The 13038-nt window shown below is 38.9% G+C and overlaps 1 long non-coding RNA gene across 1 annotated transcript; it reads right to left on the reverse strand.

Moving 5' to 3' along the window:
- Window positions 1-2209: 2209 nt before the first annotated feature.
- On the reverse strand, window positions 2210-12796 carry LOC118167942. The gene is made up of 3 exons (XR_004751299.1): window positions 12525-12796; window positions 8446-8571; window positions 2210-2469 (listed from the first exon to the last, which is right to left on the reverse strand). It is a non-coding gene; the product is annotated as an uncharacterized LOC118167942 (long non-coding RNA).
- Window positions 12797-13038: the final 242 nt, after the last annotated feature.

Consider the following 13038-nt stretch of genomic DNA (forward strand, 5'->3'; position numbering starts at 1 on the left):
AGAAGAGGGCTGAAATCTAAGTAATGGCCAAAGTCCAGATTTTGAAAGAAAAATGATTAATGAAGCCTGCTATAGTAGTGTACCTGTGATAACATCATAATTAAAGATTAATAACAACCAATTCTTAAAGTCTGACACACTTTTCTGTTCCTTAGCACCATTGCTGTATCGTGTGAGCTTTCAGTGCCTTAGAATAAAAGTCTATGTCAGACTGAACTGGAACAGATTTCCTGAGACCATAAGTTAGCAAACTCACTGACACTACAGACTCGGAATGACTCTCTGGGTCATACACTCAAATGGCCCATTTCTTATATAGAATAATGGCACCCTGAATAGATGCTACTGTGTTTTCCTGATCAGACCAGACCATCACAAACCTCTCTGTGAGTTCAGGTTGCACAAGCTGATTTTTAAGCTCCCCTGAGAGCAGCAAGTTTGAAACTTAAGCTGATTTTTCTTTAAACCACTCCAACTGTTTTTTTCATGTCTGATACCTCAAAGCGACTGAATTGATTCGTCTGAAATTTTGCATTAATGCTTGTTTCTAAGCTTGTCAAGCATGAGAAGAAAGAAACACATATTAGTGGAGCAAAGCAGAGCCTTATCCTCTAGCTGTATCACTAGAGCATGATGAATTGGTGTTTAACAAAATTCCTTAATGCTACAGGCAATGACACAATTAAATCCTAATCTTGCTTTTTCTGTTACTTTTTTTTTTTTTTTTTTTTTTTTTCCCTGTACAAGTAAGAAACTTAGAAATAGCTATAACTGTTATGTTGTTCCCAAACCCCACTGATTCTCAGTTCCTTAGTGAGGTATGGCTATACATACTTTTTGTATTGAATTATTCTGGGACAGTCTAAAGCTCTAACGAGAAAAGTAATGTCTCTACTTTTCAAGGAAGTAATGCTTGAAGGCATTAACTTCCCTTATATTGATGTGGCTGGGCTGAAATCTTCGGTTGACTCGCAGGTTTTTAATTCAGTTCTTTGCCACTTTGAAGCACTTGGCATTGACTGCTCTTGGAAACAGGATATTGTACTAGATGAGCCACTATTGCAGCCTCTGTGTTCCCAATTTTTTATTTTTTGAGGAGGATTTTGGGGTTGAATGTGACTTGTATTCAAATAAGTTTGATGTTTCTGCCCCCGTAGTAAATGATGGATTCAGGTAAAATATATTAAAAGTAACAAACAAAATATGGCTTAGGTGCTTCTGATGTGTAGATTATAAATGTGATGTTTATCTCCAAAGAAAATAAGCACTTTCAAGTGATTTGATTCTGAAGGATATGAGAACAATAGTGAGTTTCTTTTACTATCCACCTGATTAGGAAATACTGGTTTGACAATATTGTTCAATTGTATATACTTTCTAGAATTTAAACCACAACTAAAATAAAATGAAACTTAGAGCAAAATAAAATGTCTCAGTGTCCATTACTACACTTGCTAAAAATAGGGAATAACAATTACTGCAAAATCTAAAGGCAGGATTGTTCATTTATTTATCAGCTATAAAAAACACGGCATTATCAAATCTAGTACTAAACAATGTGTTTTCATATTCACTCTACTAATGTGAGAAGGATCACTGAAACTGTAGTGAGACAGATTTAAGTAAAATTTGGTGATGACCAGAAGCATTGCTGTAATTAAATTGACATTAATGCTGAGAAAGTCACACAGAATTACAACACTGGGTTATTTGGCTCTGTTACTTTCACTTTTTATAAGGATTCCCATTAATTAGAGACAATGTTTAGATAAACAGATTAAGTGAAAGTGACAATATTTCGGGACTGAAATCTGGTGCTCAGCCACTAATACGTATGTGCTTGCAGCTCTGCCAGACAGAAAACCTGTTTACTTGTTGGAGATACCATTACCTCTAGATCATCCCCTGTGCTGGTGTTTCAGCCACAGATGTATTGCACATCTCCCTCTCTACTACGTATATACAGACTTTGGTTATGGAGGACTAAAAATAGGTTAAAATTCACTGGTGCAGGTGTACAGTTTCTGATCTGAAGCAAAGTTTTTACTTAATGCAAGGCAGATTTGTTTGGATTTTACATATTTCATCAGAAAGCCTCCAGGAACACAATGGGCAACGTGTCAGTCATTTGCCACTCATGCTACCTTGAGGAAGAAGTTGCAGGTTCAGAGTAGTGTTCATTTAAAAAAATAAATAAATGTAGGCCTACTGCTTTGTGTTCATTGATTTTATTGTTACACAGTCCTACATTGCTACCTCTGACATGAAGGTTGTGGAGGGCAGTGCTAGACTGTCACTGTTCAGAGTTGAAGGTAAACTTCAATATGGAAAATTTGACAGGGTTTGCCTTCTTTTTCAGCTCCTAAGGTCTCAGACATGGTTGTCTTCTTGCCCTTGGGTTGTCTTCCTTTGGGAACTCCTTGTAAGTCACTGTACGACTCAGAGTTTGAGGTGCTTCCTCTCTGAAATCTGGAAAATAGGGGAAATCAGAGCACAGATGATTAATGTTCTGGGTTGTTGGAAAATGTGAATGGTAGTCAATCCCTTCCAAATACTCAAAAATGGAAATTTTAAAGATTCATAGCTGTCTGATTTAAAAACAAAACCTAAAAAAGTCAGAAATTCTATATTTTAAAGACAACCAATTCAGAGCACCCAATTTTATGCTCTTTCTAACAATGTTGAAAAACTAAAAAAAAAAAACAACAAACATTTCTCTCACCATTCTTCCTGTTACTCCATACAGCTTACATCTTCTCTCAAACTAAACTGACTCTATTAATTTTGCTTTAAAAGACAAGCAAATAAACATAGAAATATATTCTCAGTTCTTGAATGTTTATTTGGCTTACATTTTTAATACAGAGTACCTGCTGCTTATATGGAAAATTCAAGCTAATAATATTTTGACAGAATTTTAAATTACCTGTTTTGCTTATAGTAAGAGCTGTTGACTAGATGTTAAATTTGTAATAAATTTATACTGCTGTCTCAAAAGTTGTGGATTTTTGTCAGAGTGGAAGGCAAGAGGAACATTCTAAAGAGATCCTTTAACATACTGGGTGTTTTAGTCTCTCTCCTCTGTCTCCCTTCACCCCCACCCCATTGCTGTTCCATCACCTGCTCTGATGTTAATCAGAATGACTGGGTCATCTGCTTTTATAAGCTTGCTGGGTTAATTCTTTTTCAAGGTCATCTGTGAATTGACTTTTGTAACCAATTATAAATTGGATGGCATTTTAATATTCTACCCTTTCCCTGAGCTTTAATCTAGAAGTGATGAGAGACAAAAAGAAACCCAAAGGAGTCTGCATTTTAGGAAGTAAGATGATGAATGCCATTATCCAATACCTTTCTAATTTCTCCTGCCCTGGACACCCTTACCTTCCCCACTAAGTTTAGAGGGAGTTGAAAAAATTAATCTTCCAGAAACAGTACTTTACTCTTTTAGTTAATATAACTGCATATGATCTCTGGAGAAATCTCAATATTGGTATTTGAGGCACTTAAATCTTGACATTCAGAGTTCTGCACTGTTATGAATGCATCTCTATTAAGGCAACAGAAGCAGCTCTCTCTTTCTCTCTTTGATACTGCCTTTTGAAATTTAGCATAAAAAGCAATATTTTCCTTCATTTCATTTTGAAAGACTTTGAAAAATTTAGGAAACTGCTTTTGAGGCCTCACACAGCAATAAATTTTAGTTGTGTAATCAAATAAATTTTTCATTGATTTTTTTCTTTCCCCAAACCCTATTAGATACCTTCAGGACCTTGAATTCAAAGGACACAGGTTACAAAGACCTATTGAAAAGGATTTCTACTAGTCAAAGACTTCACAAGCATTTTCTAGATGTACACTTCCCAGATGGCTGTGTTTAAGTGCAACCATAATGTTTCCTCTTAAACATCTTTTGACCTGATAATGCTAAAGCAATGGATTTTCCTAGACTGACTCTTTGGCATGTTTTCTAAGCACAGAAGACATGCTATGGCTTTCTGTTTACTTCCTCAAAGGCCAGCAGTACAGCTGCCTCAGTTCTCCCAGACCAATGCCTTCAAAGACCTCCAAGATATCTCCCCCATCTTTCTCCTACTCCATAATAATCAAATCAGCAAAATAATTTCCCCAAAGGTTTAACCACACACAGGCACTCACTTAACTATTCACTTCTTGAACTGAACCAACTATTTTATTTCTTTAGTTAGTGCAAGAAATAGATATCAGTTAAATGTGTTCTTGATTTTGTCTGTGTACCACCCTGCAGTATTCTTTAGGATAAATTCAGAAGTAAAATGAGGATGTCAGGGTCCTTCTCTACTTATTCAGGGATTTTATTCCAAAATATCAATGCTAATGTGTTACTCACAGTCTTTGTCAGGATTATTTTAAAGTATTTTTAAAAATTAAAAATGAAACAATAAGTAGAATGAAAAATGGAGAACTTTTTTGCGATATATTTTGTTTTTCAAGGAGAATGCTAATGTCTGCCCAGGAGGAATTTGTTAGGGATTTCAGACTGTGCTACAGGAAGAGGAGATATGGTGTTATCAGTACACCTGATCTACAAAGCCAACAGAAAGCCTGGAAGTAGAATTTGCCTACTTTGCTACAGTATTTTGGGAAAGGAGTGAGTTTCATTCAGATAAGGACAGTCTTGAATTATGGTTTTGTTAGAGAGCCATGAAAAACTCTGGGTTTTGTTGTGCTTTTGTTCTAAGGCACAAATAGGAGGTGACAGCTGCTTAGTGTTTCAATTTTGTATTCACAAGAATTGCAAACAAAGAACAAAATAAACGGCATATACGATGAACCTTTCTTTGTGCTTGATTTCATTGCTTTGCAGTGCTGCCTAGGACTTATCCATATAAAATCAAGACAATAAATTCAGGTTTTGTCTGTCTCCTTTTTTTTATACTTTCCTTTTGAAGGTATGTGGCAGTCAGATAGTGCTGGAAAAATAGCTGCTTGCTTCTTCTGCAAAACCTGTACATCACTGGTGGTAACTACAGTGCACATTGCCCCATGGTCAACAAGTCTTTAGCCATTATCAGGCAGATGATTGCAGGCATGAGAATTAGTCTGGACTCCTTGCCTAGACATAGGAGTGACATCCTGTGACTATTCAACCTTAAAATCAATGTGTTAAGGACAAAGAAGCAGAGGACAGTCATATCCTATCATCAATAAACTATACCAGCCTCCCACCAGGTTGTTTTTTCTTTTTTTTTTTTGTTTTTGTTTTTGTTTTTTAAATGCTTATAATCTACACCTGCTTATAAACTAAAGATAATAGGAAAGTTTCCTGTTATGCTACAATACTATATCAAATCCTTTTATCTTAAAAGCAGAAAGCAGAATTAGTCTTGCATGTGCTGAAACACTAATTCCCAAGTAATTTCAGTAACCTACTTCTTCTCTACTGGGTAACATCCATTTTTCACTTCTGCTCTGTGTAGTAACAAGACAATGTCAGACTGAAATAGGTATTTTTAAATGCATTCTTCTAAAATAGAAGTGCTGTTTTCTCCCTTCTAAGAAAAATATTTTTGACATTCCCATTTCAATGTTTTCTCCAGAAACTATTAATTTTTGCTTTCCGATGTGCTTTACATGGTATTCTAGCCTTTCCGAATCTAGTGGAAAAATTCACACTGCTATAAATGGAAGTAAGGATTTTGTTTTCAAAGTATGCACGTTTATACAATTGTTCTTTTGTGCACACACTTGGGTAAACCACTTTAGTTCAGCTTTCAAGCACATCTTTCACTGTTTTGCCATGATCCCTGTTCACTCAGCCCCTTTCCCTGTTTTTCAGGCATAGAAAATTGTTTTAAATGGCACAAATGCAGGGAGACCTTGTGCATTCAGGCAGGGGAGCTATTGTTTATGTGCACTAGGGATAATCTATAAAACACACTGTGAAGTACAAGTTGGAGTCAAATAGGTCACCTTAGAAAATATGGGAGACAGCTGCAAAATATTTATCATTCCCATTCAGGTATCAAAATGATGCCATTTTACCCACACTTTTGAATTTACCTTCTGTCAGCACAGGAGCAATTGGCTTTTATTCCTGCAAATGTGAATGACTTTTGAGGATGTTGGCAACATTACATGTTGCAGCTTGACACAGGCATGGCATGGCACTTCCACCCAGAGGGGGTCACTGTGTCTCGCAGAGGAGCCACAGAAGTGAGCAGCCCGTGATGGGCACAGTTATACACACTGCCAGGTTCAGTGTTCATTTAACAGTGCAGTGTCCAAGAAAGGCAAGAGATGAAACGTCTGGGTGCACCAGGGGAATGACCAGAACCTCTTGATTTGTCTTGGCCCTCCCTCTGAAATTATTGCCCCCAGGCAGTGGGCAAAGGAGAGGCTGTGCATGGTGGGTGGCAACTTCTCAGGCCAACACACATTCTGGCTTCCTGTAAATCCATCTGCAAATGCCTTAGCTTGTAGGCACACAGACCAGGATGGGGAAGATGAAACATTTTGCTGTCCCCCTGCAGCTCTGGTCCTCTCTGGCTAGCAGCAGAGGCTCTGCGACCTACCTGCACCTGCCCACCTCCATGTCTTCTGGCTAGGCCTGGAGCACAGGGATAGATCCAGCCTGGCAGGCTTCCTCCCCTGAGGCTTCTCCTCCTGAGCAGGAGGTGCACTGCTCTTGGCCACATAAGGGATGATTCCCAGCAGACCTCATGCCTTTCTTCTACCTCCCCTCACCCCCCTGCCCTCCCTTGAGTGAAATGACAATTCAAAATTAAATGTGGATTGGGAGGATTGGGAAGGTCCATTTTCAGTCTGCTGAAAGAGGTCTCAGCCAGTGATGCAGCTATGCTACCCTGGCCTGTAATACATTTTGCCCTGCAAAATAACTTTTTCTTACTTAGAAACATGATGTACAGATGCCATGAATCTCTAGAAACTTATACCACAGACTGAATGAGAGTCAGAATGCCAAAAGCACAAAAAGGTCTTACAGACATTTATTTTCCTGTCGCATTACTGGGCCCATGAGATCTAAGGCTGCAAGTCCCACATTCGTATTCAAGAGGTCATTTGTAAAACATATACACATAAATTAGGGGGAACCTTAATGGTGACAAGCATACAAGACTACTGAACAGTAGGAGCATTTCAGTCCCTCTGAAAACTAGGAGAGCAAGGTTTCATGGTCCTCTCATCCAGTTACCATAAATCCAGCATATCAGCAAGTATTTAAGCACATCTTTGAACTGGCATTGCATATTTGCATGCAGTTAATGTGTGTGACTATACAAGTTTAAACTTAAAGTCTGAAGCTGAAGGTCTATATAAAGCCTACTTTTCAAGGAAAGATGTTTCATGTAATACTTGCTTGACCTAAAAAAAAAAGTAATTTAAATTTTTCTAAGATTTCTTAATCCTGTTTTACTTATTAGCCTGGGAGAAAACAGTGTCTCTTTCAGACTTTTCTCATAAGCAGGGGAGCTTCCCCTCACATTAAAAAAAAAAAAAAAGAAAGAAAAAGAAAAAATATATATACTGTGTATGTTGTACAACCATTTATAATTAAACCAGGAAGCTAATCTTTACAGTGTCAGAAGGACACGATAAATTCTCTCTGTAGTGACTAATATGGCTATTCTGGCAGCGGGGATTCAGAGCTGGAAGCTTTATCTCTTCTGCCTGTCTCCCCTGTCTGTCTTCCACCAAAGAATTGGCTAAATTAAAAATACTGACCCAGCCCCCTTCCTGTTTCCCCTGGAAATGTTACCAATTGTGAGCAGTAACTTGAAGTCATAATTATTTCAGCATCTTTATTAAAATATAATGTTGAGATTTTAGCTGAGATTAAGTGTATTCATTCCCCTAAATTTTATTAAAGTGAAATATAAAGTCTTGGGGAATTACTGAAGAAGATGATTCCCCCCCCCCCCTTTTTTTTTGAATATTTAAACTGTAAAGAATAAAAAAATCCCTTTTTCATACAATGGTGCAAAGACCGGCTAAGACTAAAACCAATAAATTTAAAGTGGATGATTCTCACTGGCTTTACAGCTGCAGACATTGCCATCCTGATCCTGAAGTGGCAAGAGGCAAACACAGAACATTTCAGCAAAAAGCACTGTTTCTCTAGATGCTTTGGTGAGAGCTCTTTCCTTTGTAAAGCAATCTGAATATAGCAGACAGATCTCAGTTTAGGACTGACTTCAAAGGAGCAATCTGTCAAATGCACTATGTTCCTAACTCAGCTGAGGATGGAGACATACTTAAGGGTTTTCTGTCTGGAAGTAGGAAGGAAAGGAATTTTGCTGAGACCAAATCCCCAGTTAGTATACTTCCAGTAAATCAGAAAAGTGATATGTAGTCAGTCTATCTTAAAAATAAAAATAAAAGAAAGAAAAGAAAGAAAAAAGAAAAAAAAAATAATAAAAAAAGCTTAGTGATTAATATGCTTACTTGAATGTCAGAGATATAAGTTCAAATCCTTCCTCTGACAGATTGTGGAGCAGGGATATGAAGCAAAAACCCCATGCTTCTGGAAAAGATCAGGCAGTCTTAGGCAGGTTTCTATATCAGTCTCTTCTGAAAAAAAAAAATATGTTACCACTGGATTTAAAATACAGAAATAATCACTTCAGCAGAACTGCTTTGTTGTGAAAAATGCCTTAATGTTCAAGCTACAGGACTCCCCGATGTGCTTTTCTACCATCTGACTGAATTCTGTGCAAGACCTCATGCAGTGGTGTGACTGGCTGTTCAATTCACCTGTGATCAGAGGATAAGAATAATGCAGGAGGGAGAGTTCTTAACTTTGATGTCAAGGTCTACATGGGGGTCTAGTGGGAAAAATGTAGATTGCTTTACGGGTAGGAAAAGGGGAGTGTAGGAGAATTGTCTCTGGATGGCTAATCACAGCACAGTGGAGGTTTTGAAGATCCACTCTTGAACCAGAAATGGTAGATTGATGCCTAAAGTCCTTTGTAGATACATTTGGGTGCTCTTAGGGTAAAATATGCAGGCTGGACACTACACAGTCAGAATGGAAAGGAATAGGATGGAAAGTCTGTGTAGAGCAAACCCATTGCCTCCAATCTTCCCTCCATGTGAGGCCACAGTTGCAGTTCCAAGAACCTGCAACCTTATCACTAAGCAGTCTCCTCGTGCCTGACCTCCCTACCCAGGAAAAGTCTCTATGGCATGACCACACTGTCCTGCAAAAGCAGACATAAGCAGGATGTGCTCTATCAAATAAGCACATGGTATTTGTAGATGACACAGTAAGTATTGTTCTTAGTTTGTTTATGCTTTATTCCCTGTCACTCTGCTAATTTATTCTTGGTCTGATCCTTATCTTTTACTGACAGACATAAGAATCATTTCTAGATCTCTGGGTGGGGGACAGTTTGAATTTCTTTTCCAGTTAAGATCGATATCAGATCAGCAGGGATGGGTCAAACATTTGTAGCTCTCATTCCTTTATTATTTATTAATATTCAATTGTCTCTAACCTCTTATTGACCTTTCCTATTCAACTAGTATTAAACCAAGGCCCTTTGAACCAAGTGCCAAGTGGTGCAGCTGGATTGCAGGCTGTCACCCTGAGTAATGGGCAGCTAGAGGGACAGCATGCCTCCCTCAATGCTACTGCTTGCCCTACATCAACAAATATTACTGATTATGAGCACACCACCCAGGGAATTTGGTCTGCCTGTAGTGTTCATTGCTGGCTAAAATAAACTGCAGATTCTAACCTCTCCGCCACCTTATACTACAGTTGATGAAGGCTGAGGAACAAATTGCTGTGACTGGGCTTTTGTAACACATAATACTTGACAAAGTATATGATGGTTGAGGTCTGAAACAAGCAGAGCAGTGATGACAGACCCTCCCTTTAGGGAAAACCCATGCACACAAACAATCTTCAAGGGCAGCCAGTGGCTGGCATTACTCTAAATGAAGCCAGGAAGTGAGGCTACTGTTTGTTCTCATAGGTTATTATTCATGATTTATTTAAAATATGGTTATATGATTTTTTTTCAGCTAAACAATAGCTAGGGCTTTATTTTATCATATGAATAGGTTACATATTTTTCTCGATGCCCAGAATAATAGGGGACAAATAATAACTAATATTCATACATGGGCAAAAGAGTCTGGATCTGCAGGTTGCACGTGTGCACTGCTGCTTTTACACACACACACACACAACAGGGAATGGCACACAACCCAATGGATTAGATATACACTCAGGTGTGAGCTAGTACGCCTAGTTCTAATGGAGACACATAATGGTTGCATGTTGTCTGCAGCTCTGTGATGTTAGTATTGATTAAATTTGCAGATATTTTCACAGGACCTGTGAAAATAAAAGGGATCCATGGCCTGTGACACAGCCATAACACAAAAATAACATTACAGTAATCATAACAACAAAACCTGCTTGTGGATGAAAATTGCAAGATCAAGTCTACTTTGTGGATAAACAGCTGTTAATGTTCTCCTGGAGAAGCTGGCAGCCCATGGCTTGGACAGGTACAAGCTTTGCTGGGTTAAAAACTGGCTGGATGGCCAGGCCCAGAATGTAGTGGTGAATGGAGTGAAATCCAGCTGGAGACTGGTCACCAGTGGTGTTCCCCAGGGGTTGGTGTTGGGGCCGATTCTCTTTAATATCTTTATTGATGACTTGGATGAGGGAATTGAGTGCACCTTCAGTAAGTTTGCAGATGACACCAAGCTGGGGGGGAGTGTTGATCTGCTGGAGGTTACAAAGGCCCTGCAGAGGGACCTGGACAGGTTGGATCAATGGGCAGAGGCCAATGGGATGAGGTTCAACGTGGCTAAGTGCTGGGTCCTGCTCTTTGTCCACAACAACCCCATGCAGCGCTACAGGCCTGGGGCAGAGTGGCTGGAAAGCTGTGCAGAGGAAAAGGAAAAGGATCTGGAGGTGCTGATTGATGCTCACCTGAGCATAAGCCAGCCAGCCCTGTGTCCAGGAGGCCAAGAAGGCAAATGGCACCCTGGCTTGTATCAGAAATAGTGTAGCCAGCAGCAGCAGTGAGGTGATCGTCCCCTGTACTCTGCTCTGGTGAGGCCGCACCTCAAGTACTGTGTTCAGCTTTGGCCCCCTCACTACAGGAAGGACATCAAGGCCCCGGAACATGCCCAGAGAAGGGCTACAAAGGTGGTGAAGGGCTTGGAACACAAGTCCTGTGAGGAGCAGCTGAGGGAACTGGGGTTGTTTAGTCTGGAGAAGAGGAGGATCAGGGGAGACCTTATTGCTCTCTGCAGCTACCTGAAAAGAAGGTGTGGGGAGCTGGGGATCATTCTCTTCTCCCAGATAACTAATGATAGGACTCAAGGAAATGGCCTCAAGTTGTGCTGGGGGAGGTTTAGGTTGGAAATTAGGAGACATTTCTTCTCAGAAAGAGTAGTCAGGCATTGGAAGGGGTTGCCCAGGGAGGTGGTGGAGTCACTCTCCCTGGGGGTGTTTAAGGAAAGGTTGGGCCTGGTGCTTAGGGATATGGTTTAGTGGATGACGTTGGTGGTAGGGGGCTGGTTGGACTAGATGATCTTGAAGGTCTTTTCCAACCTTAATGGTTCTATGATTCTATGTATGGAATATGTGACTGTGTCTTCTGAACTGGGTTTACTAAACAGAAGCTTGTTCTATTCTTTGTGGAAACTGTTGGTCTTTGGTTCCCAGCATTTACAGACCTTAACTTTTAAAAGATTTTTTTGGAAAACAACATTCTCATAACATCATAACAGAGATGTTTTATTTATTTAATTTAAATTGTGAAAGACTGTCAGTACTGCTATGATCTTAAGTGCAGCATGAAAGAAATACAGCTATGACCCAACCATCACTTAGACCTTAGCCATTTCTGGCAAGTAAACACTTCTCTACTTAAAGAATAATTTTAATTTTCCTGCTTTAACTGGACATGGACTAACACCCCAATTCTGAACACTCTACATCCTGAAGCATGGAAGTCCATAGGCAAATGCTAATTTTGTTTCTTGAACCTATTTCTTTTCAAAATTCACTCCTTCCAGAGTATAACAATAACTTCCTTGTGATTTTTATGTCATGTAAAATTTTGAGATCCTAGGTACCATTTTATGAGTATAGAGCCACTTAAGACAGCTACAATAAGCATCCCTGTACACATTTGAAATACAAGTACAAAGAACAGCACTGCTTGTCTTTTTAAACAGGGGAAAACAAATCAAAAAAAAAAAAAAAAAAAAGGAAAAAAACAACCCCAGCATCATGCTGTACAGCAAGATCTTCTGAAATCTTCTCCCTCTATAGTACACAAGTAATTTAAAGTCTCTGCTTCTATATTTTGCAAGCAAACAATGAGGTACATTTGAGACATTAGACCTTCTGGAGAAGGAAATGCTTCAAGAAAGGGGATTATTTATAAGTGGAAAGGGGGAAAATGCATCAGTAAAGTGAACTAAAACCTTTTTAGACTGTCCAGTCTCACAAAACGAACGGCAATAGATATTTCTATAAAAGGCAAGCTTACCTCTTATGACCTTCAAAACAATTAATTCACTAGGCTCAGAATACTCTTCCTTCCTTTTATTTTTTTCATTCTGAATTAACTGCTTGTGTAGACAACATCTGCTGCCTCTCCATCTCACAGCTGCTCTCTCTTGAATTTATTCTTACTTGCTTGTATTCCTTGCCTATTTTCAAGCAAATACTTCAAGACTCTCTCTTAAATGGTCAGTCTAGGCAAAATGCCAGGAAGTGAAATCACCTCTTTACCACTAGATTTCCTTCTATTTTACTTTATTTCCCTAGGAAAGTTTGTCTCATTCCAAATGATCTGCCAGTCCCAAAAGCCTGTTAGATAATTGCAGTTCTACAAGAAGATACTAAAAGTATGGGTTTTCTCACTGCAAATGAAAATTCATTAATTTTCCAAAATGTTTTTAGCTTGGTAAAACTTGTTAGAAGATTAGAAACCTATAATAGGATATAGGTGAATTTGAATTAATGGCTCGTTCTTCTCTCTCTCTCTCTCTTTTTTTTTT

This window comes from Oxyura jamaicensis, chromosome 5 (assembly GCF_011077185.1).
Source record: "Oxyura jamaicensis isolate SHBP4307 breed ruddy duck chromosome 5, BPBGC_Ojam_1.0, whole genome shotgun sequence".
In the NCBI taxonomy this organism is placed as follows: Eukaryota; Metazoa; Chordata; class Aves; order Anseriformes; family Anatidae; genus Oxyura; species Oxyura jamaicensis.